Below are 25866 nucleotides of genomic sequence, written 5' to 3' on the forward strand. Positions count from 1 at the left end.
TTTAATATATAATTATAATCATTTGTTTGGATAAATTACACCTTAAACAAAAGATACTGATGATTTTGATTTAATTTTTCCCACATAAAACGCTCGTTCAAGTCGCTAGCACACTAAGAACGACATCTTAAAAATAATAAAAAATCCATTAGAACTTATTCAACTAACTGCGACTAATAATGAAAACCTTCAGTATTGTATGCATGTGCTGATCACGATTTCTTTAATTATTATAGTTCTTGTGTTTAAAAAGATACGCATTACATTTGAGTTTTTATGGGTTTGTTAAAAATATTATTACAATTTTGATCTAATTCCAAGTCTTTCTTGGCCATATTAGTATATCATAAGTTTTCGGACATAATAAACAAATATATTCACTTTTTGTATACAAAGACAAAGGAGTTATTAATATTCTTTTTGAAGCGTACATTTTCCCCTTTACTATAATGCAATTATACATAACGTAAAAAAGTTAGTTTTATGCAGTGGAAATAATTTATGTTATATTAAAGGATATCGTAATTTGAATTAGATTTTTTAGCATTTGATTATTATACATATTAAGTGACGTACTAGAATTTTCTAAATTATCATGTGTCAGTCAGGTCTCATCTGAACTTCTTTTCTTTATGTTTTGCGAATTTGTCGCGAATTTTATTAAAAATAAAACACAACCTTTACAAAAGACGTAATCTCTATTGTAAAAATAGTTTTGAAAGACAATACTAATTTTACTGCAGAAACATTTCAGAAGGAAAGCTTCATTTTACGTGATTTTTGGTGACATTATTCAACAAGAACAAATATAAATCCGAATCACATGCCGTAAATGTCACATAAACTTAATAATAAAAAGTTATTTCTGCAAGAGAGAGCATCTTTTTTTAAAACCTAAGCGCTTTCCAACAAGCACCAAATACATCCTTCAATATATGCACCATAAAAGCGTTATCATTTTACAGATTATAGTCAAACCCGGTTAACCATACAGTCGGAGATCTAAACAAGGTCAGCCAAGCAGAAATATGCTTGGAAAATGAAAGAAAAAAATCAAGTGACATACTTTGACATAAAATAATGACAAAAAGAATATCATTCAAATCACTCTTTAAAGAACAAGGCAAAAAAGGCTTGCAGCAGTTTCAATTTTCTTGTTTTGGATGTTCTTTAAGGAGTCCGCTTTTTTCTAACAAAGCAAACGGAAAAGCAAGGAGTCGGTAGCTTACTTGATTCCTTTAGCGGCCAAATAGAGAAAAACAGAATCCCTAAAGAAAGCCCATCACGGCAAAATTGAAAAATGTTGCGGGCTCTGTTTGATGGAGCCTATTTATGGACGGTACTGGAATGAACAGCTATCGTCCACGCCCCCTAGCACCGGCTGAAGCAGAATTAAACATTTAAACACAAAAATTGTGAAATTTTGAATTTAGAAAAATCCGCAGATGTGTTCATACGGCGGTTATTATGATACTTCAATGTGTCACAGTAGTGTCATCCATGTAAAGCGGCTTATGGTCCCCAAAGAAAAGAATGCGCGTGCCCTAAACGAGAAAACAATGGGCAGAACTAAATAAAAAGGAATTTTGAAAGGGGATCTGAGGTTATGAAGCCTGCATATCACAGACAAGACGTCAAAAGACAAATTTAAAAAGCAGGCAATATATGCTAAGGGTGATTAAACAGCATTCAAGTAGGAATACTGGAACCAACCAAGTTGAAAAAGGCCAAATTTCAAGAAACTAAAAATACCATTTAAAATGTTTACACAACAATAACGTCGCGTTGAACGATCTTCAAGGATCGAAAATATAACATCATTAATTAAATGTACGGGGAGACTTTTTTACAGCCGCAGCACGGCACAAATAACACAGATGTGACAATGAAAGACACACCTCAATTTTAGTCGTTTTGGTTACACTTTATTCCGCAATGATGATCTAATAGTAGATTCGATGAAAGCATGTCGGAACACTTATCGGAACATAACTTGGAGCAAAAGTAATATAATCAATTATATAATTAAATAACCTATGAACCGCCCCCGTGGTCGAGGGGTTAGAGTCGTAAAAGGCGTAAAATGAAACAAACAAGCAAAACAAAACAAACAAAATAACCTATGACTTTTCTCTGCAAACTGCTGATTAAATATTAGCAAAAACCGTCCATGTTAGTTAGAGGGTGTCTCTAACGAAATGTTCATTCTAAAAACGGAAAACAATGTTGAGCACGTAAAACTTACTGACAGGACCACAGGCATTTGTTTCTGAAATGAAAGTCAGTGACCCAGACTGTAAACGTCGGTATTTAGCATTTCATTATTGTTTTGTTACTTCCTTCACTGCCTAATTTGAAATATGTGTCCATGATTAGAATAACATTAAGATGTTTAGATATGTCCTTCGTGATATACTTCTAAATGTCAATGGTAAAACCATTCGATATGCAAATTATTACAGCTCCTATAACTGGATCATAATTATTCGCGAGAATCCCTAAAGAAAGCCCATCACGGCAAAATTGAAAAATGTTGCGGGCTCTGTTTGATGGAGCCTATTTATGGACGGTACTGGAATGAACAGCTATCGTCCACGCCCCCTAGCACCGGCTGAAGCAGAATTAAACATTTAAACACAAAAATTGTGAAATTTTGAATTTAGAAAAATCCGCAGATGTGTTCATACGGCGGTTATTATGATACTTCAATGTGTCACAGTAGTGTCATCCATGTAAAGCGGCTTATGGTCCCCAAAGAAAAGAATGCGCGTGCCCTAAACGAGAAAACAATGGGCAGAACTAAATAAAAAGGAATTTTGAAAGGGGATCTGAGGTTATGAAGCCTGCATATCACAGACAAGACGTCAAAAGACAAATTTAAAAAGCAGGCAATATATGCTAAGGGTGATTAAACAGCATTCAAGTAGGAATACTGGAACCAACCAAGTTGAAAAAGGCCAAATTTCAAGAAACTAAAAATACCATTTAAAATGTTTACACAACAATAACGTCGCGTTGAACGATCTTCAAGGATCGAAAATATAACATCATTAATTAAATGTACGGGGAGACTTTTTACAGCCGCAGCACGGCACAAATAACACAGATGTGACAATGAAAGACACACCTCAATTTTAGTCGTTTTGGTTACACTTTATTCCGCAATGATGATCTAATAGTAGATTCAATGAAAGCATGTCGGAACACTTATCGGAACATAACTTGGAGCAAAAGTAATATAATCAATTTTATCATTAAATAACCTATGAACCGCCTTCGTGGTCGAGGGGTTAGAGTCGTAAAAGGCGTAAAATGAAACAAACAAGCAAAACAAAACAAACAAAATAACCTATGACTTTTCTCTGCAAACTGCTGATTAAATATTAGCAAAAACCGTCCATGTTAGTTAGAGGGTGTCTCTAACGAAATGTTCATTCTAAAAACGGAAAACAATGTTGAGCACGTAAAACTTACTGACAGGACCACAGGCATTTGTTTCTGAAATGAAAGTCAGTGACCCAGACTGTAAACGTCGGTATTTAGCATTTCATTATTGTTTCGTTACTTCCTTCACTGCCTAATTTGAAATATGTGTCCATGATTAGAATAACATTAAGATGTTTAGATATGTCCTTCGTGATATACTTCTAAATGTCAATGGTAAAACCATTCGATATGCAAATTATTACAGCTCCTATAACTGGATCATAATTATTCGCGGGAAGGTTGGTATTTATTGGTTAATTATCACGTGTAAGGTGAACCGAGCACTGAAGTGAGTTTAAATCTGCGTATAAACTACTCATACAAACTACTTTTTTCTAACCAACCTGTATTCAAACATTATTTTCCTGGTTGCGTCCTGTCCGTTATTTGCCATTGTGTCCTGTCCTGTTTGATGTCCTCCTGGACGTCTTATCGGTGGTCCTGTGTTGCGCATGCGTCTTCCTTGTTGATCTTGTTTTTCCCCTATTTTGTCACAAAAAATATCAAATACTAACTTATTTAATACAATCGAGCTCTAATTGTAAGTATTCACGATACAATCTTATGTGATTGTTCCTTTGATCTGATGTATGTGAGGTACAAATCCACATTTGATAAACTACATGCAGCTATCAATATCTGGTGCTACTGTACGTAAATGTACGTCGTTTTTGCTAAAGTAATAACAATATTTATTTACTTCATGACGCTTTATTAAAACATTTCATAATATTCAAAGGTATAATGGGAACCTTAAAGAACGCCTAAAAAAGTATTATTGTTTAGGATTGTCGTTCTTTTTCTATGGTTTGTCTGCCTAAGTGCAATTAAAAGTATCTGGAAACATAAATCTATGCAACAGAATGCAACGTACTTTTTTTTTATTTTGTGTAAAAACTAATATAAAGATATGAGTCTAATATTTTAAGAAAAGTTTAGCAAGTAAAAGTTTAATTATAATACATTTTAATATAAATTAATTAAAGTAATAAATATTCTATATAAAATAATGTATTATGGGAAAATATTTAATGTTCTTGAAAATAAACGGTGATTATTAAAAAATCTTTTTATCAATATGACTGTTTTATGTTAATTTACATAACAGCATCATTTTCGATGTAATGCGTAAATGGAAAGCGTTTCTTTCCATTCCTATTATTGTATAATACCGCCGCCTGCACCTGATTATTCTGATTGGCCGTCTGTTTGCATAAACATAAGACGTTGACTTTTCTTCACATCAGAATGCAATTGTCTTTGAGTCTCTAAAATATCTTCTGAAAAGAACATGAAATTACTATAAACTAGATTTTATCCAAAGCTTCCAAGAGGCTGTCGGGATGTACAATAAAACATTATTCTAATAGTCTAAAACAGAGAAAATAAGAATCCCTAAAGAAAGCCCAACACGGCATAATTGAAAATGCTGCATGGACTAAATCACATATGAAGGATAGGATCGTGTGCTCTCTTGTAAATGTATGTTTGGGGGTTTCTGTAAACAAATAATTTACATGTACATAAGTTTTAATACAAGTTTAAGATATAAAATGTAATAGAAATGATACATGCATATTGCAATACATTTAAGTAATGCACATATGAAAGGGATATTACTGTGTAGTGACATATATTGAAATGAATTATATTATGTAATCAAATATACTCTGTCGGGGCACTTACAAAGTCCTAATGTATAAACTTGTCTTAAAATCTTTCTCGAGACAATAAGGTAGATGTTATATGTTTATCTTTAAAAGTATACCATTATGCACAATTAATTTTTGAACTTAAATTTTAGACTATTAAATAAGGTGTCTAAGAAGTTGATGGAAAGTATCGTCGTTAAAGTAGAAAAAGATGTCAAAAACTGAAACCTTAAAGACCGCCAAAAACAATTATACATATAGTTTACGCAATTCATCCGTATAAATATGATATAAGATATAAACCAAAAATGAGCATCACAAAAATGTTTGAATGAGAATGCAAAAATGTAGCATCTTTGACAAAGAATATCGGAACTAAAAATTTCGTTCGATAATTTCAGTCCTTATTTTAATGAAACGACAAACCTCTGATTGAGATTGGTTATCTTTAATAAGTAAATTGATGTTACACTTATCTGTATTGCAGACAATAATTGCTTACTTTAGACAAAGCAATGTCAAGTAAATGAATATATTTGTACATTAGGGACCAGGACAACCATCTTAATTAAACAAAAATAAAATAATTCTGCATTAAATTAGTAAAGTTTGATGCATTTATCATTCAGAAAATATATCACCAACAAGTTTTTGAGTAATAAAGTGAGTTATTGATTCATTGATATGTTGTCATTTTGTAGGTCACGTATTTTATAATTTATAAACCTAACTCAGCTGGTAATGTAACAATTTATATAATTTACCTTCCCATTTCTCTTTTTGATGAAACTATTACTTTGACGTCACTTTTTATTAGCATCTCTTACTAAAATTGAGGATAAAAAGACCATGTGATATTAAATCTATTGTTAAACAGAGAGAAATAAAAAATCCCTAAAGAACGCACAAAACGACAAACTGAAAATGTTGCAGACTCGGTTTCATTGAGCCTGTTCATGGACAGTAAAGAAAAGTGAAATGTACCGACCCCTCCCCCGTAGCACCGGCTTAAGCAAAATTCAACCTTTAACATGAAATGGTAAAATTTGGAAATTTTGAAACATCCATAGATGTGTTCATATGGCGGTTATCATTGAACATTCGATGTGACACGTTAGTGTCATTCCATGAGAAGCGGCTTCTGGTTCCCATGAAGAAGAATGTGTGTGCCCTAAAAGGGAATGCAATGTGCGGAACTACATAAAATGGAATTTGGAAAGAGGATCATAGGTTATAAGCTTTTATATTTATTTAGTAGTATAAGTTTATTGGTATAAAGGAGTCGCAGAAAATATCACATACTTTTTATTTAGCAACGGATTTTTACGTCTCGCACTTATTCAATATTTCTTCATTTCGCCTTTTTCATTTGCAGTTCTTGTTCGGTTCCTGGTGTTTAATCTCTAACTTCTCAAACTATTTAAAGTGGTTTCAAGAAACAATGTTTTAACTTGCTGACGTTAATGTTGAAGTCATTTTAGAGCGTTTGTTTCTTGGGCATAAAATTTTCGTTATGATTACCTTCTTATTTAAAACATAGTTTTTAAAACCAAAAGAACAAAAACAATCTGTATACAAATTAACAACATATTAAGTTTTAAATACAAGTATCATATATTAAATGTAATGAAAATGATACATGCATATTGCAATATATTCGATTTAATTACAAAAATGGTTATTGCATTTCATTTGTATTAGAATCAGCTTTGTGTTTAGATTTTCATATCTTAACATTTTCTATCATAATTATAACAATAAAGTTCATACTGTTTCTAATCTACAAAATATTCCATTCCTGTCAAAATCTGCAAAAGCTATAGTCGGAGATCTCAGTCGGAGATCTAAACAAGGTCAGCCAAGCAGAAATATGCTTGGAAAATGAAAGAAAAAAATCAAGTGACATAGTTTGACATAAAATAATGACAAAAAGAATATCATTCAAATCACTCTTTAAAGAACAAGGCAAAAAAGGCTTGCAGCAGTTTCAATTTTCTTGTTTTGGATGTTCTTTAAGGAGTCCGCTTTTTTCTAACAAAGCAAACGGAAAAGCAAGGAGTCGGTAGCTTACTTGATTCCTTTAGCGGCCAAATAGAGAAAAACAGAATCCCTAAAGAAAGCCCATCACGGCAAAATTGAAAAATGTTGCGGGCTCTGTTTGATGGAGCCTATTTATGGACGGTACTGGAATGAACAGCTATCGTCCACGCCCCCTAGCACCGGCTGAAAGCAGAATTAAACATTTAAACACAAAAATTGTGAAATTTTGAATTTAGAAAAATCCGCAGATGTGTTCATACGGCGGTTATTATGATACTTCAATGTGTCACAGTAGTGTCATCCATGTAAAGCGGCTTATGGTCCCCAAAGAAAAGAATGCGCGTGCCCTAAACGAGAAAACAATGGGCAGAACTAAATAAAAAGGAATTTTGAAAGGGGATCTGAGGTTATGAAGCCTGCATATCACAGACAAGACGTCAAAAGACAAATTTAAAAAGCAGGCAATATATGCTAAGGGTGATTAAACAGTATTCAAGTAGGAATACTGGAACCAACCAAGTTGAAAAAGGCCAAATTTCAAGAAACTAAAAATACCATTTAAAATGTTTACACAACAATAACGTCGCGTTGAACGATCTTCAAGGATCGAAAATATAACATCATTAATTAAATGTACGGGGAGACTTTTTACAGCCGCAGCACGGCACAAATAACACAGATGTGACAATGAAAGACACACCTCAATTTTAGTCGTTTTGGTTACACTTTATTCCGCAATGATGATCTAAAAGTAGATTCGATGAAAGCATGTCGGAACACTTATCGGAACATAACTTGGAGCAAAAGTAATATAATCAATTTTATCATTAAATAACCTATGAACCGCCTTCGTGGTCGAGGGGTTAGAGTCGTAAAAGGCGTAAAATGAAACAAACAAGCAAAACAAAACAAACAAAATAACCTATGACTTTTCTCTGCAAACTGCTGATTAAATATTAGCAAAAACCGTCCATGTTAGTTAGGGGGTGTCTCTAACGAAATGTTCATTCTAAAAACGGAAAACAATGTTGAGCACGTAAAACTTACTGACAGGACCACAGGCATTTGTTTCTGAAATGAATGTCAGTGACCCAGACTGTAAACGTCGGTATTTAGCATTTCATTATTGTTTTGTTACTTCCTTCACTGCCTAATTTGAAATATGTGTCCATGATTAGAATAACATTAATATGTTTAGATATGTCCTTCGTGATATACTTCTAAATGTCAATGGTAAAACCATTCGATATGCAAATTATTACAGCTCCTATAACTGGATCATAATTATTCGCGGGAAGGTTGGTATTTATTGGTTAATTATCACGTGTAAGGTGAACCGAGCACTGAAGTGAGTTTAAATCTGCGTATAAACTACTCATACAAACTACTTTTTTCTAACCAACCTGTATTCAAACATTATTTTCCTGGTGGCGTCCTGTCCGTTATTTGCCATTGTGTCCTGTCCTGTTTGATGTCCTCCTGGACGTCTTATCGGTGGTCCTGTGTTGCGCATGCGTCTTCCTTGTTGATCTTGTTTTTCTCCTATTTTGTCACAAAAAATATCAAAATAATAACTTATTTAATACAACCGAGCTCTAATTGTAAAGTATTCACGATACAATCTATATGTGATTGTTCCTTTGATCTAATGTATGTGTAGTACAAATCAACATTTGATAAACTACATGCAGCTGTCAAAATCTGGTGCTACTGTACGTAAATCTACGTCGTTTTTGCTAAAGTAATAACAATATTTATTTACTTCATGACGCTTTATTAAAACATTTCATAATATTCAAAGGTATAATGGGAACCTTAAAGTACGCTTGAAACGCACAGGCAAGATAAACTTGATTAAAAAAGTATTATTGTTTAGGATTGTCGTTCTTTTTCTATGGTTTGTCTGCCTAAGTGCAATAAAAAGTATCTGGAAACATAAATCTATTCAACAGAATGCAACGTAATTTTTTGATATTGTGTAAAAACTAATATAAAGATATGAGTCTGATATTTTAAAGAATGTTTAGCAAGTAAAAATCTAATTATAAATTTTAATATAATTTAATTACAGTAATAAATATTCTAGACATGAAATAATGTATTATGGGAAAATCTAATGTTTTTGAAAATAAACGGTGATTATTAAAACATCTTTTTATCAATATGACTGTTTTTATGTTATTTACATAACAGCATCAAGTTTGATGTAATGCGTAAAAGGAGAGCGTTTCTTTCCATTCCGATTATTGTAAAATACCGCCGCCTGCACCTGATTATTTTGGTGCGATAAATTGATTGGCCGTCTGTTTGCATAAACATAAGACATTGACTTTTCTTCACATCAGAATGCCATTGTCTTTTAGTCTCTAAATTATCTTCTGTAAAGGAAATGAAATTACTCTAAACTAGATTTTATCCAAAGCTTCCAGAGACCGTCGGGATGTAAAATAAAAAATTATTCTAATAGTCTAAAATAGAGAAAATAAGACTCCCTAAAAGAAAGCCTAACACGGCATAATTGAAAATGTTGCAGGCTCGGTTTGATTGAGCCTGTCCATGGACTAAATCACATATGAAGAATATGATCGTGTGTTCTCTTGTAAATGTATTTTTGGGGGGTCTCTGTATACAAATAGTTTACATGTACATACGTTTTAATACAAGTTTCAGATATAAAATGTAATAGAAATGATACATGCATATTGCAATACATTCGATTACATTACAAAAATGGTTATTGCATTTCTTTTGCATGTGAATAAGCTTTGTGTTAAGATTTTCATATCTTAAAATTTTCTGTCATAATTATAAATCTATAGTTCAAACTGTATCTATACTACCAAATTTAAAATAAAAAGCCATATAGATGCAGGTTAAATCTATTGGGAAATCATAATGTTACAATGAAGTATCTAATATCTTAATTATGTATAAACAAGCAGGCTGATTTGGCACGGCAACAATATTGCAGAACAATGAACCAAGCAATTGAATATGAAATATTCTTTTTTTACGTGACGGAGAATACATGCAATATTTTCTACAACAGATTGATCTAAACATATGCTATTACTATTTTCCGTACAGTTTATTATCATTATATTACAAAAATGTACTACAAAAGTAACAAAAGGTTAGAACCACAAGTTCTTACAAGATCTGTTCAGCAAACGGTTCTTTACTGAAAAAGAAAATAATAATGAGAAAATAATCATGATATTAATTATAACAAGACAACTAAAATCAAAATTAAATGATAGATCAGTTTGGATAATCTGAATAGTGTATGTACAAGAAAGAAGGGGAAGAAAAAAGGGGGATATATTTCAGTTTGCAGGAATATCAAATGAAGCTGACAAGTACATATAGTATTTATATATAAAAACAATGTTGAGGTAACAATATTATTTCAAATCTACAGGATGACTTGATAAATATGTGTACCATTTCCAAACTAAACGAGTTGTTTTCTTCAGAAGAGATTCTTTTCCAAACCAAAGGGTTTAACGCTCAACGAATGGAAATTGCGGGTTGCGCTCAAATTTTTGTTTTTATATTTGTATCTTTGGGACATTTAAAAAAGTAATGCTCGGCGTCTTCAAGACTCAATGAATTATCCCTAACATGATTTTTTTATAAAGATCGGCATTAAGATTACTACATTTGTTCCTTATACGTGCATGTCAAACCTTCGTATAGAAAATATTTAAGAACAGCTTCAGGTTTAGACGAGATTAAAAACATTTAGTGAAGCTGCATATTTAATATTATCATTCAAACTGTTCCATTACTCAATGGATAAAGGAATAAAAGAGTTTGTGGATATCTGTTTTCGCCGTGCAATAGTCACATAGTTGTAAAATTGAAAATACGCTTAAAAATTAGCTTCACTTTTGGGGAAAATAATTAGCAATTGATTTGGGACGTTTGTGTGATTGGCGTTATACGCTATCATTATTTTTTGCATTATTCTCCTATAAGACAAAGGTACCAGGTCTATTTCTCAAATAAGACAGTAACATGTACCGATCTAGTAAGGTGCTGTCAAATTCACCAAATATTTCGTTAATTATTATAAAAGTTCTTGTATTTAAGAAGATACACATTAGTATGTCGTTAGTTTTCAAACCTAGTTAACATGATTAAAATATAAACATAAACACTTTCTGTACAAATAAAAATGAGCTATGCTATTTTTACCATTTCCTTTACGATTATAGTTCAAGTGTACTTGGGCATAAAATAAGAAAGTTTTATGTAAAAGATATCTGCGACGGAAATAGTTTAAATTGGTAAAATTGAAATATGTGGTACTTTAAATGGACTTGGTACTTCGATTTTGACTTTTTTAGAATTTCATTATTATACATAGATACTAGTATTGTTATTACATTGTGTATTCTGTGTCGTTCACGTATCATTGCAATTTCATTTCTTTATGTTTCGTGTCTGTTAACCTGTCGAGAATTTACTTACAGACTAGCGTACTTCTTTGATTAAAATTAAAAACAATATTCATTTCCGCTTATAATATCTACTATTTTGCATGAACTGATATGGCTTTCATAATGAATTCATTTTAATAACTGTGTCTGACAAAATAATCTCTATTATATAAATAGTTTTGAAGAGACGACACTAAAAAAAATGTAGAACGCTCTTCTAACGAAGTTTCTTACGAAGTTTTACTGCCGAAATATTTCAGAAACAAAACTTTATTTAAGGTGACTTAATGGTGAAATTATTTCAGCGAGAACAAATTGCAACCGGTACCTCCTGCCGTAAATGTCAAATAAACTTATCAATAAAAGAAAATTATTTCTGCAAGAGAGAGCGGTTTTACAAACCTAGGCGCCTTCTAACATTGCACCAAATACAACCTTCAATATATAGTCTAAGACACAAATGTAGTTCATTAAACCTTCATCATTTAACAGATCATTCTTATACTTGGTTAACCCTACAGCCGGACATCAAAAAAGTTTAAGCTATACAGAAAAATACTTTGGAATAAGGCATACACATCATGTGATATAACAAAAGAAATAAATAGTTTGATATACAAATGAATTGATCGCAGTTTTAACAAACGACAAGTAAAATGTCATTCAAATCACTCTGTAAAGCACAAGGCAAAATTAAGTCTGCAACAATTTTAGTTTTGTTGTTTTAGATGTCCTTTGGGGATTCCGCTTTTCTATTATGAAGGAAACAGAAAAGCATGCAGTCGGTAGCTAACTTTAACTTGATACCTTTAGCGGATAAAGACATGTCAAAATCTTTTTTTTTTGTAGATTTTGTCCACTTTACTCCGAAATGATGATCCAATTCTAGACTTAAGTTGATACACGTTTCGGGACAGAACATAGAGCAAAAGTAATATTATCAATCATATTATTAAAAAGCCTATTAGTTTTCTCTGCGTAATGCTGATTAATATACTAGTAAAAGCCGTCCATGTTTCTTTGGGATGTATATAATGAAATGATCATTCCGAAAACAAAAAGAAATGTCGAGCACGTAGTACTTACTGACATGACCACACGCATTTGTTTCTGAAATTTAATTCAGTGACCCAGACTGTAAACGTCTGTAAATCAGCACGTCATTATTGTTCTTGTTTTTCTTTCTCTGCTTTATTTGAAATATTTGTCCATGATAAGAATAACATTAACATGTTCTGAGATGTCCTATTTGATATGCTTCTAGATGACAATGGTAAAATAATTCGATATGCAAATAACTTCAGTTCCGATTACTGAAGGAAAAAATAAATCATATCTTTTGCGGAAAGTTTCGTATTTATTGATAAAAAATGCCCAGCTACGTTTAAAGGGATACTCAGGCAAAATAATGGCAAAAATATAAAAATGATCTTCTGTACTCAAATCACTCTAAAATGACGTTTCTTAAAGCCCCGCATGAATTTTTTTGTAAATTTTGTTTTTTTGGGGTTTGAAGTTTAAATATTTTAAATATATGTTAAACAAAATTTTTGGGAGGGCCAAACAGAATCCCCGAATATTTTTAAAAAACAAGTCGTTGATTTGAAAAAACCCAAAAATTAAAAAAACAGGTTTTGGGGATATTGTATTTTTAAAACCAAGTCTAAGAGTTGATTGCATTTTTAACGTTTCCAGGGAAAAGTGCCCACTATTTTTGAAATTTAGGCCTACCCTGCCCCGGGAAAAAACACACTTTTAATTTCTTTATAGGGGGGAAAATTTTTTTGTTCTTTTGACTTTTTATGTTTTCCATTTGATGGACTTTTAAACAGAAAAAATGAAAAAAAAAACCAAAAACTAAAAAAATTAAAAAAATTTTCCTGTGTCCCCCCTTTAAAGTGACAATTTATTGTCCATCCAAGGGTATAATGAGTGAACAGGTGAAAGGCAAAATAAGTTTTTATTTTGCCATAATTCATCACAAATTATTTCACTTTAACAATAAACAACGCATGGATCCAAATGATTTTTTTGTAAATATCCATCGAAATTTACCTATAACGTTCAGTTCATTAAAAGAGTGGGGCAGTCTTTTTTATATTTTAGGCAGATTTAAATTCTATCCTTAACATTTTCCAAAACGAACTGTTGGTCAGTCACCATTTTAACAGTCAATATTTTAAAATGTAATGTCAGTTAAGCTCAACTTGACTATGGAATTATGAGCATAATGTCACTTTAAGTGGGACCGAACACAGAGGTCATGACCAAATAAGTAATTTAGGTCTGCGTATAAACAAAACAAACTTTTTTCTACCCAACCTTATTTTTAGTTGTTTTTTTTTCACACAAATATTAAAATACTAAATTCATTTTAATACTATTTAGCTGTAAGAAAATGATTTGAAATCGAGGATTGTAAACTGTTTAATTTTTAGTCTTATGAGAGTGTTCCTTTGATCTGAAGTTACGTGTATGCAAGTCCACTATTTTGGCTTAGAAATACATTTGCAGCTATAGAATTGTTCGCTATTAGGCTTAGCCACATTATATTTAATTTTAATTACATAATTATGATGGATAAAGGGATTTATGTATGTGTAAAGCGGCCGCTAGTACGATGTCGCAACGCGCTATATGTCGCAACTAAGAGACTAAAATGTTCGCAACGCTGACGAGTATATGTCGCGGCCTGAGATAGAGAGGATCAACGCTATATGTTAGTCGTAGATATCGCCTACCGCTAAATTGTCGCCAACGTTGCCGCTATGAATGTGCACAAAAATTGATTGCCGCTAAATGTCGCAACCCTTGATCGCTAAATGTCGCAATTGGTAGGAAAGGTAACAGATGGAACTGACAACAAAAGGGTAAGTAATTAAAACATTTAAAGTTTATACCATTTTACACATGAAAAAATATCCTAGTAACCCCAAACAAAAGTTGTAATTCGCGGTCTATGGAAAAACCTTGTAATGGCCCATAAGAAGCGTTTTGATTTAAAGGGATGAATTTGGTTCTCAAACCAGGAAGGGGTGTGAGTAAAACTTTGTCTTGAGGGTTTTTCTAAAAATGCATTCAAAAAAAATTTGGATATACGAAATGTATATTTGTTAATATATTATTTGGACATAAAAGAGCAAAGGGGGCTTGTTAAATGCTAAGGGGGAACTATATTTAAATTTTATGTTTAATAGCGTAATTATAAATAGTGGGCGAATAAGCCCAGTTAGGTAATTTCGAATTGGTATTTGGTCCCGCAGAGCAGATTATACTTATGTTATTGAGTAAAAAAGTGAAACAATCAGTGTTTCTATCTCCGTTATCGACAGGGGTACAAACAATATTTTGATATCCGAAACTTTTCCCAATTTCTCATGATTATACAGGCGCTTTGTTTAAAAAGCACTCGTTTTTTTCTCCGTTACATGGATACTTTGTAATGGGTTTGATATTGTCAGCTTCATTTTTACTTCAACATGGTTTTTCGTGTTTGTGGCGTTTTCATAATGAAGTATCATTTTCATTTTTATAATGATACATTTGCCCTTGTTTTACCATTACATGAAATACATTTTGTAAAGTTTTTTTATTGGCAGCCTGGTTTTCAGTGTCACATTTCCTTATTGTAGCCTCGTTTTCATTATAATAGGGTTACTATAGTTCTCGTTTTTCCTGCGTTTAAATGTAAGGCGAAAAATACGTTTTGTAAACGTTTCCTTACTGTTGCCTTGTTTACACTGTAACGCCGGATATGTTTGTTAACGTTTCCTTACTGTTGCATTGTTTTCACTGTAACGGCGGATACGTTTTGTGACGTTTTTCCTTACTGGTAGCCTCGTTTTTCACTGTAAACGCGGATACGTTTGGTGACGTTTTTAAACCTGTTGCTTCGTTTTTCACTGTAACGGCGGGATAACGTTTTGGTGAGTTTCCTTACTGTAGCCTCGTTTTCTTGTAACAGGCGGATAACGTTTGTGGACGTTTCCTTACCGTTGCCGATTCGTTTTCACTGTAAATAGCGGATACGTTGTGAAGTTTCCTTACTGTAGCCTCTTTTTTCATTGTTAACAGATGGTGTTTGTGACGTTTGTTACTGTAGCCTCTGTTCCATTTGTTACGTGGTTACGGGTTTGTGACGGTTTTATTTACTGTAGCCTCGTTATGGTTTACGTTTGTGACGTTTACCTTCTGTAGCCTCGTCCGTCATCGAACAAGGGTAAACGTTTTATGACGTTTTCTCCCTTAAAGCACGTTTTCACTATTACATGGATTTCCGTTTGTGCGGGGTTTATTTACTTGTAGCCTTGTTTTTCATAGGGGGGTTTACGTTTTGTCACGTTTCCTTTAACGTGGCCTCGTTTGGTATTGCAAATATGGTTACGTTTGTGACATTTTCTAATTAATGTATTTCCGTTTTGATCGAAACAAGGAAAGTTTGTGAAATCGGTTACTTTCTATTTCCTGATTTACATGAACATAGAACCGTTTAAGCATTAAAATTATTATTCATATTTCCCTTAATGTTTTTATTTCCTCTTTTTCCTCGGTAACCTGGGAACATTTCTTTAACTTAATGTAGTATGGTATCCCATTTTTAATTTCACCATGGTTTCCATTTTTGGATGCTTCTAAAATTATTTCGAAGCAGAAGTTGGTTTCGTTTCCTCTGATATAATACAATCTGCAATATGTGAAGAAAAAGAAACTTGTCAAAACGTAACAATTTTTTTAAACTTTGACTTTAAATAATAAGACCAAGATAAAATGCACAAATAGAAGCACGTTGTAAAGATATGAAAATTTTATATATTTTTATTGGATTTTGGTCATGTCCAGTATGAGATCAAGTCACACGCAGATGCAAACAAAAAACTTAAAGTGATTTTTTAATATAAATTTTAATATGTGGTAGAAAAATTCCTGTTTGGACCCTGTAGTTTTGGGACAGGCATTGCCCTTAAATTCTGGGAATAAATTCGCAAATTATTCATTTCCAAAAATGTTTAACTATATCGAGTATTCAGTGCGGTTTTTGGGAACTAATTGTCTGATCAGCATACTAAAAGCGAAAATGGAACCGATATAAATTTTTTTTAATAAGTTTTGTTTTCATCGTTTAGAATATGTTTTGTTACGCCGTTTTGTTTAAAGTCTAAATAGAAATTCTATAAATTGTTTGTTAAGTTTTGTCATTGTAGTCTGTTTTGCATTGGTAAACATGCCGTTTGTGAAGTTTTCTTGGGTTGTTTTTTTGTTATTATCGTAACATAGTTACGTTTGTAACATCTTTCTTCCGTAGTTTTCATTTTCAATGTTACATATATACGTTTTGGGAGTTTCTATTGTAGCCTCGGTTTTTATTGTAATTGAACATGCTCACGTTTTTGACGTTTTGATATTGTAGCCTCGTTTTAAAACTGACATGGTTACGTTTGTGACGATTTTCTTATTGTTGCCTCGTTTTCGTCGTTACTAAACGGTTGCGTTTGGGACGTTTTTTTCTTTAAGCCTCATTTTCACTGTTCCATAGATAACGTTTGATGACGTTTTTCTTACTGTCCTCGTTTCAGCTCTAAGTTGGCGTAGCATCGCTTTCATCGAAACAGGGTTTGTTTAAGTCACATTTTCATCAAAGAAAACGAATGCGTTTGTGAATGGTAATATTATGTTCACATTTACATGTATTAAGTTGTTTGTCTTATTATCACCGCTTTGATGATTTATCTAACGAAAAATTGGATGTATAATTCAATCGATATTTGAATTATTCTTAATTTGTCGCACACAAGAAAAAATGAACATTCGGGTTCATGCTTATTGAATTATCATTATTAATATACAGCTAGATATCTAATACATACGATTTTATGTGTGGTTGCTTTTGAACATATTATGACATAAATTCATGGAGGATATTCAAGTGTTTTCTATAAATACAGGATTTATTTTCATCTAGTGGCAAGACAATAATTATTTTATGAGTGGCGGTAGCCATGAATGAAATATGATAATTCCATACCACAAGATGATAATAAATCCTGTATTTATAGAAAAAAAAACTTGAATTGTCTGTTTATCATATAGATTTTCTCTTCTTTTTTTTGACATTACAATTTGAAAGAATTCTCCTTAAATTATGTGTATTGTCTGAATTTAGAAGAAAGTAGCCCGGCAAGACAGCAGTGAAAATACGGAAAATAATATTTCACTACAGTGAAAATAGCTTTTTATAGTGAAAATACTAAAATTGAAATACGCATTTTATTTCATCAGTATTTCTCAATATTTCACTTATAAGTATATGATAAAACAATTTCTTTTTGGCTTGATTTTTAGTTTCTCTATTTTTTCATGGGTCAGCCTATAACCTCTATATGTAACATATAAAAGAATACCTCTATTTATTTATTTTTTATTGCGACGGACGCGCCCTCAGGCGCGTTTCAGAGCTAAGTTTCATCTACACATGGGATTTTTTTTTTTCGTTGGCTACACTCGCGCAATGTGTCCTAAACCAATTAACAGCCCAAGAAATAGTAAATGAATTTGATCCTTCAAAACTCCCATACTTTGTCTGGATATCTTAATGTCTTCCATATTTAGCCTTTTCAATTTCAAATTAAGTTATCCAAGTTAAAATAATGAACGTATATTATTGATAAAAACGTTGTGTAGTCCCGTAGTATTATTGCGCAATATGCAAATTACTGCTGAAACGATTTACCGCTGTCGAAAAAGTAGGACAGCAAATTATACTTCAATAAAGGTGTAACCTCTGAGTTCCAAGACATTATTAGTAGGAAATAAAATATTTCTACATTATACAAAAACATTATTATTAACAAATCAAAAGTTTTTCGTGACTCTAGGATAACTCGCGCATTAATAAAAGAAGAACTATTTTCGTGACTCATACCGCGGGTTTAGCTGAATATTCAGCAGTTATTAATATATTAGATACAGTACAATGGCTAGTATAAATATCTACTTTTGAAAATGCATGTAAGACACTTTACCGCCATGTAGTCTTTCATGGTAAGGAAGTTAAAATATCAGTTCTACTTCCGATTCTTGTGGTTTGTTACATATTTTACTAGGTCATGATATGAGTTAACCTTCGCTATTTCTAAAAATAGATTCTGCTTCACCTGTTCTGATTTTTGGACAGGCGATTAGGAAGTACACATTAAACATGTAATTAATAAACCAGCGAATTGTAATGCAATACTTTTAGAAATGCTATACAATTGTAAGAAGCAAACAAGTTGAAAATGGAATTTAGTGTGAAGTTGAAAAGGACAACTAAACACTGTAGTGCTTAAGTGACATTTAAATTAAAATAAAAACGATGTGCTCTGGCCTCTACATCTTTACCTTGTAAATAAAAAAATCTAAGAAATACACTATTAATTGCTGATGATTTTAACCAATTTTTTTTTAATGAGACATATCCAAGAGAAATAAAAATACAAATGACTTATATTTTATTGTCTGTATGCCCACTATGATATAACACGAAGTAATTCTAAATAGCATTCTCAAATGTATAATGTATTATGTTTGAAGTTTATTTGCCTGGATTTATTCTAGAAATACTTCGTTGATAGTTTTTTTTTTCTATTTACATATCATTTTTTAGAATAAATCGATAAGGACACTGATTTACAAGTTTGACCAGAGTTTTTAGGCATAAATTTCATTCTGTATTTAAGTGCTTGAAAGTAGAAAATCTGAATTATATCAATTTGGGACACAAAATATATTGCTCTACAAATCTCGAACTTGTATGGAACAAATTTTCTCTGTTATATATTTTGTGTTTTGTTTTTGTTTTGTTTTTTTTTCTAAAAGAAGCCTTAATTAATGTCCCTCCGGTTGCATGTCCGTCGCATTCAGTGCTGCAGCACTTTGATTCATTTTTGTATTTATTTATTTATCTAATTGTTGGTGTTGTTGTTGTTGTTGTTGTTGTTTTCTAGTGGGGGAGTTAGCAGTTGACAGTATGCAATTGACAGTAAGCAGTTGACAGTACGCAGTAGGCAGTTAACAGTAGGCAGTAGTTAGTCAGAAGTAGACAGTAAGCAGTCAACAGATGGCTGTCGTTTATGGAATTCCATGTTATAGTCCATGCATTTGTTAATTTATCAGTGAATTCCTTTAAATGTTGTTCTAAGAATAAATATGTACCTGTAAACTATTAAAGTAAATTAGGAGGCAGAAAAATACCAAGGGTCCAACCGGGTTTTGAACCACATACCTCTTGGTCCGTAGACGGACACCTCAACCACGTCGTTAAAGGGTTAATCTAACAGCAAGGCTGATGGAAGTGGCCTATATACCTACAGCCACTACACTCCTCCTCTATTTACTTTTCAGAGCTAGCCAGCTCTCCTGAATGTCACTCCCTGCTTACCGCATGAGTCCGTCAAACACTTCTGACACCATTTAAGTAAATTAGGAGGCAGAAAAATACCAAGGGTCCAACCGGGTTTTGAACAATAGACCTCTTGGTCCGTAGGCGGACACCTCAACCACATCGCTAAAGGGTTTACCCAACAGCAAGGCAGTTGGAAGTGGCCTATATACCACTGCACTATATTGTGTTTGACCTCCAGAACGGCAACTATTTCGGCAACTGAATAATTTGTTGGCCAATATAGTTTTAATAGGTCGTCCATTTTTATTTTAATGCTATAAGCAGTGAATAATAAGTAGTAAGCCGTAAGCAGTTGACAGTAAGCAGTTGACAGTAAGCAGTAGGCAGTCAACATTTGGCAATTCCATAGTTTATTGATTCATTAATGTTCCCAAAGAAATATTGAGATAAATATAAAAAGTTATGAAATTATAACAATTCTGTCATAAACCTAAATCAATACACCGCATAGTTACGAATATCGATCAACAGATCAATTGGGTATTATTTAATACTTACATGTAGTAAAGCCTATCTAGTCAGATTATGAACAGGTATAATATAAAAATATATATTAAGAATATTAAGATATAGTTCCCCCTTAGCATTAACAAGCGGTTTGTACAGTACGGAATTCCATAAACGACAGCCTACTGCTCACTGCCTACTGCTAACTGGACAGCCTGCTGCTCACTGCCTACTGCTTACTGCTTATTGAAAGTCTAAGTCTATGTATGGAACAAATAGAAGTATTCCGAATGTACACACATGTGCGCCGGACATTTTGTTGAAGGTAAACTTTGCGGAAAACAATGGTAAGTAAATTAAAAAGGATTATTTTATAGCCTAATAATTTATGAATTTTGAATTCATTGCAATGACTTGTGTACGTCCCACCATTGCACACTGCTTTGATTATGTTATGAAATGGTTACACGTGCCTCTTGCACAGGTGATTGATAAATTGTCAAATATAGGACTCATTTTAGGGTAAATCAACTTAGCAATAAATTATTCACAAATAATCTGTGTTCAACAATCAACATGGACTGGGTCTGAGCCCACTATTCCTCGGTTGAGAGGCGGAGATCTGGACCATTATGTCAACACTCCCTAATTTTATTTAGAATTTCATAGTTTATTAAACTTTCATTTGACAACATTTCTAGAAGAATATCTGTAATATACTGATGAAATCACTGGTGAAATTTAGGCTAAACATTCTCTCATAATCAAACATGTGTGAGTTCATTAACCAGATCATTTTGGTTCAGTTTTCATTGGCTGTTAGTTATAGTTTATAAATGTGTAATTCCTTATTAGATGTTATGTTATGCATTTATGTTAAGTTGATTGTGCAACTCTTGATAGTTTATGTTGCAAAGATATGTGCTTTGAAGGTTAATTATAGAATCAATTTTATTCCAGTACAGAGGATGATAAATCTGACAGAAACATTTCAATTGAGGAACAGCCTATACTTTCATTGACTTCACAGACAAGTAACAGAACCAATACACCTGTATGAAAATATTTAAATTACAGTGGAAGAGGAAAAGGGCTACATAAATGTATTTGTTCTTAAAGACGAGTTTAACTGGCTTCCTTCTGAAAGCATAAACAAAGACAAACTTGGCTGTATTCAAATTGTTTCAAAAACGTCCAATATTTCAATGACATAAAGAGTGCAAACATGAAGTGATAAATTACTTATTTTTACTTTTATAAAAAGCCATCGTGCTATTGAAAAGCTCTCAAAAAATAATAGATTCTTAACTATTTGAATTTACTTAAAAATTTCTGATAGACAATGTTAATGTTACAATATATTTTTTGACGTGTTGTTTAAAATCCATCTTTTATACAATTTTTATAATTATCTTGTTAACAAGCACACTTAAAAGTGAACTTTAAGGTTGGTTATTTTTTCTATTTCTTTATGCAATTACCGCAAGTAAAACCAATGAGCAAATCTGCCTTCGTATTTGCCAGAATCATCCAATGAAAGTTATTACTATTTCTATCAGGTTCTAGAAGTTTGACAACTAAGGTAAACAGTTCTAAGACATCGTGATAGTGTAGAGCTTTTATGGTATAATATGAAGCATTTTTAAGTTACCTTTCTTACAACGTGTATATATCACTTTATATTGCAGAGTATATTTACATTAATATGATTAATCTCATAACAATTATATAATTCATAACAGAACTTTGAATTATAATTCTGCTTTTATATTGATTACTTTCCCCGAAACTTTACAAATATTTTATATAGATTTTGATTTTTTTACAGGTGTGTCATAATTTTTATTTTTAAATAACGGTGTATACAAGAAAATATTAGCTTACTGGTCTCATTATTGGGACTAAACATACTTTTTATGTGGTGTTATAATCAATAGGTGTATTTCGTTTTTCATTTTAATTGTAAATAAAAAAGTTCTTTAAAAATAAAATATCATAATTTTCTTGTAATTTTGTTTATGTTTAGCTCCCCGGAAAAAAAAATAATGACAAAATGAAATGAAAATGGTTATATATATGTTAACCATGAAGCAAAGTTTGTTTGTTGAATGTTGTAACATGACCAAGTTGGAAAAAACAATATTCAACATTGTCCACATTTAGAGTGTCTTAGTCCATCAATTTTAAATGCATAGGATCGCGAAAAGTATGTATTAGGAAGAAGAAGATTACGTTATATTATTAGTTCCATAAGAAATACATCTGAAGCTCCACTTCAGTGAATATTTCACTTCAAAACAGCTTTACAATTTAACCTAAAGACAATGAAATGAAAAGACGACCGTCTAGCAATATATTGATTAATCTGTTTTCTTTCCTGTTGTTTTAATGCCTTTATCATAAGTTATAAAAATCAGAATGTAACACAAGCAAAACTGCAAAAACTTAAGAATTACATGCGGAAGGCCTCAAATTTAGGATACCGCAGTTCATCGCATCGTTAAACAAATACTAACATTCCTTTGTATTAAATAATAATGCCCGCGTAACTCAAAGATCTTTCAATGATTTTATTATGCATCCAATTATAACACAATAATTGACATGTTAGTCATCATGCTTCTGTCGAATATTTTTTTAACATCTACTAAATTAACATTTTCTTGAGGCTTTGTAGAATTAAGGTATAAATGTACGGTCTACAATCATCAGAACAAGTATTAACTTTTTAGATACAACTAAACGGTTCCATGTATGATTTGGGCCACGAAGTGTGTATACTCTCCCAGTACGTTTAACGGTTATTAGAAAGAACTACTGGTAATCCGAGACGTGACTGGTATCTGAAAATCGTTCTGAGCACCATTATCTAGATAATTTTCGAACAAAATATGATAGCATTATTTTCAAAATGCGAACATAAAACTGACCGTTGTAATTTAAATGTAAAAACAACGACGTTCATGACATTACAAGGCCTCCGTTTAAAAATATCATTAAGCACTATAGTTATAGGATAGAGCCAATATCATTTAATGAACAAATATTATAATATACATGTTATATGGTAAATGTATCTAAATGACTGTCTTTTACAAGCTTGAACAGGGATATACATGTATAAATAATTCTGCAAGCAGTTTTATTTGGTAGCTCAAAATTACCAAACAAGATTTAATGACAGAAAAAAAATTGTAATATTTGGTTTGATAACATTTTTATAAAGTAAACAGGTCTATGATTTGGAAAAGTTCCAGATGCCTGCAAAGATGTATACACTGTACTTATATTTCTGCTTAATATAACGAGAATTATACATGTACATGTATAAATGTAACGAGTCCCAAGGTTTCAGTCAAAGTCTTCATAAATGATACAGATTACTGTAATTCCGTGACCAATACTGTTTCAAACGGCCTCATTGTAACATATAAACACATTGGAAGAAGTACGTAAAAAGCCAACTGTTAATCGGTTATTTGACAGGTGTAACAGTTGGCATTCATCAACGAACAGTAAGCATTAAACAGTCGCTGTAAGCATTAAGCAGTTGAAAGTAAGCAGTTGACAGTAGGCAGTTGACAGTAAGCAGTTGACAGTAGGCAGTTGACAGTAAACAGTAAGCTGTCGTTTATGGAATTCCGCAGCACAGTTATGTCAAATAATATATTAACAAATATACATGTATATCCAAATGTTTTTGTTGGTGCATTTTGTGAGAAAGACATCCTCAAAGAGAAAGTTTGATCTCACACCTGGTCCGTGGTTGAGAACCAAATCCATCCCTTTTATCAATCAAAGCACTGAAAGTACTGAAGTATACATTGCTTGATAATATAATCCATTTTTGACATCAAAGCCATGTTGATTTTAACCTACTGACCTCGAAAACAATAGGGATCATCTTCTGACCAAGATCAATGTCCCTAACAAGTGATTCACATGCACCAAGGCTTTTTTCTTCAAAAGTTATTTATGAGTCAAGGAAGATGTAATGTTCCATCTGTGTATTGCTAGGACAAGCTGATAGATGAGCAATAAAGAAATCATTTTTTGAAACACCCGTTAAATGGACTGCAGTATAGAATATTGAAACAGTCATATTGAGTTTCCAGTGATGCTATCTGATAAAATACATGATCTGGTTTGAACTCTATACAAAGTCAATTAATTGAATCATCCTACAAGACTTAATTACCAAATTACAGTACATCTATGTACTGTACTTTGATGCATTAATAAATATATTCTGGTGTGTTGTATTTATCTCTACACATTTATTTTCAAATGCATTACTTTATCGTTAATTAATAAAAATGAAATCTATAATCACAACAATTCAAATGTACTGTAATATTTTCATTATTCAATAATTGTTACATATAGTCTTCATGAACAACCTTTCCAAGAAATCCATTTATTCAAACATTACAACTTGGGAATAAAAGAAAAGAGAAATCAGTCTAAAAAACGTACTGGTATTTATTAACAAAAACGTGTTGGCATGAAAATGGCCATGGCTGGATAAAAGCATTTTAATTATTTAACCTATTGAAATGTCTATGTGTTTCGATTTAAGACTACTAAATGTCTTTACTATAACTGTTTTTGCCCCGGCAACGGTTGCAAAAACGTGGTAGCACATGCTTCAACTCAAGGTACACAGGTACAGATGATTAAATCACTTTACATGTCTATTTTACAAATTGATCAGCTCCGATAACGGTCGCTGAGAATTATAAGCATTCTCCTTTTTCTATATCTTTCTGTTCCAGCCATGACGTGCATCTGAAAATATAAAGGGAAGAAAGCAAAAACAAAGAAAAACAATGAAATTGAACGGGTGGGTTTGTGGTGGGATTCAAGATTTGAAATGTAAATTTTAGATTTTTTAAACGAAGATAAACTAGTCTACCTCTTCTATTGTGAGCCACGATCGAAAGACCGTTCCCAGAATTTGCTCTGCCTTATATATGACATATTGTAAGTTGTCTCCCCTGACAACTCTTTTTGAGGCCCTACTGGGGTGTTATAATAAAGAATGTTAAGTTGTAAGATTTGAATAAAAGATTTAATCCTCTAGCGGATAAATCGAATATTATATTGGACAGCAAGTTAACAAGGGTTTTTCCATAATCAGGTTGTGTTACCAACTTCTTAACTTTAGATGAACCATTGAGCTAAAACATTTTTTTTTTCTATTTTTTGGCTACTGTGACATACTTCTGATTTTCAACCAAGGTGATCCATGTTCAAACTCGAGCAAAACCTGTCACACTCATTCTTACGATGTTGTGTGACATTTGGGACAAAAGTTTGACCAGTAGAGTGTTAACAAACTAAATGACCAGCAGAT

General features: G+C 32.2%; 1 long non-coding RNA gene across 1 annotated transcript; it reads right to left on the reverse strand.

Moving 5' to 3' along the window:
- Window positions 1-24974: 24974 nt before the first annotated feature.
- Window positions 24975-25612, reverse strand: LOC132741075 (uncharacterized). Its single transcript, XR_009627237.1, has 2 exons — window positions 25426-25612; window positions 24975-25298 (listed from the first exon to the last, which is right to left on the reverse strand). It is a non-coding gene; the product is annotated as an uncharacterized LOC132741075 (long non-coding RNA).
- Window positions 25613-25866: the final 254 nt, after the last annotated feature.

Source organism: Ruditapes philippinarum, unplaced genomic scaffold (genome assembly GCF_026571515.1).
Source record: "Ruditapes philippinarum isolate M1 unplaced genomic scaffold, ASM2657151v2 ctg6621_1_1_1_1, whole genome shotgun sequence".
Classification (NCBI taxonomy): domain Eukaryota; kingdom Metazoa; phylum Mollusca; class Bivalvia; order Venerida; family Veneridae; genus Ruditapes; species Ruditapes philippinarum.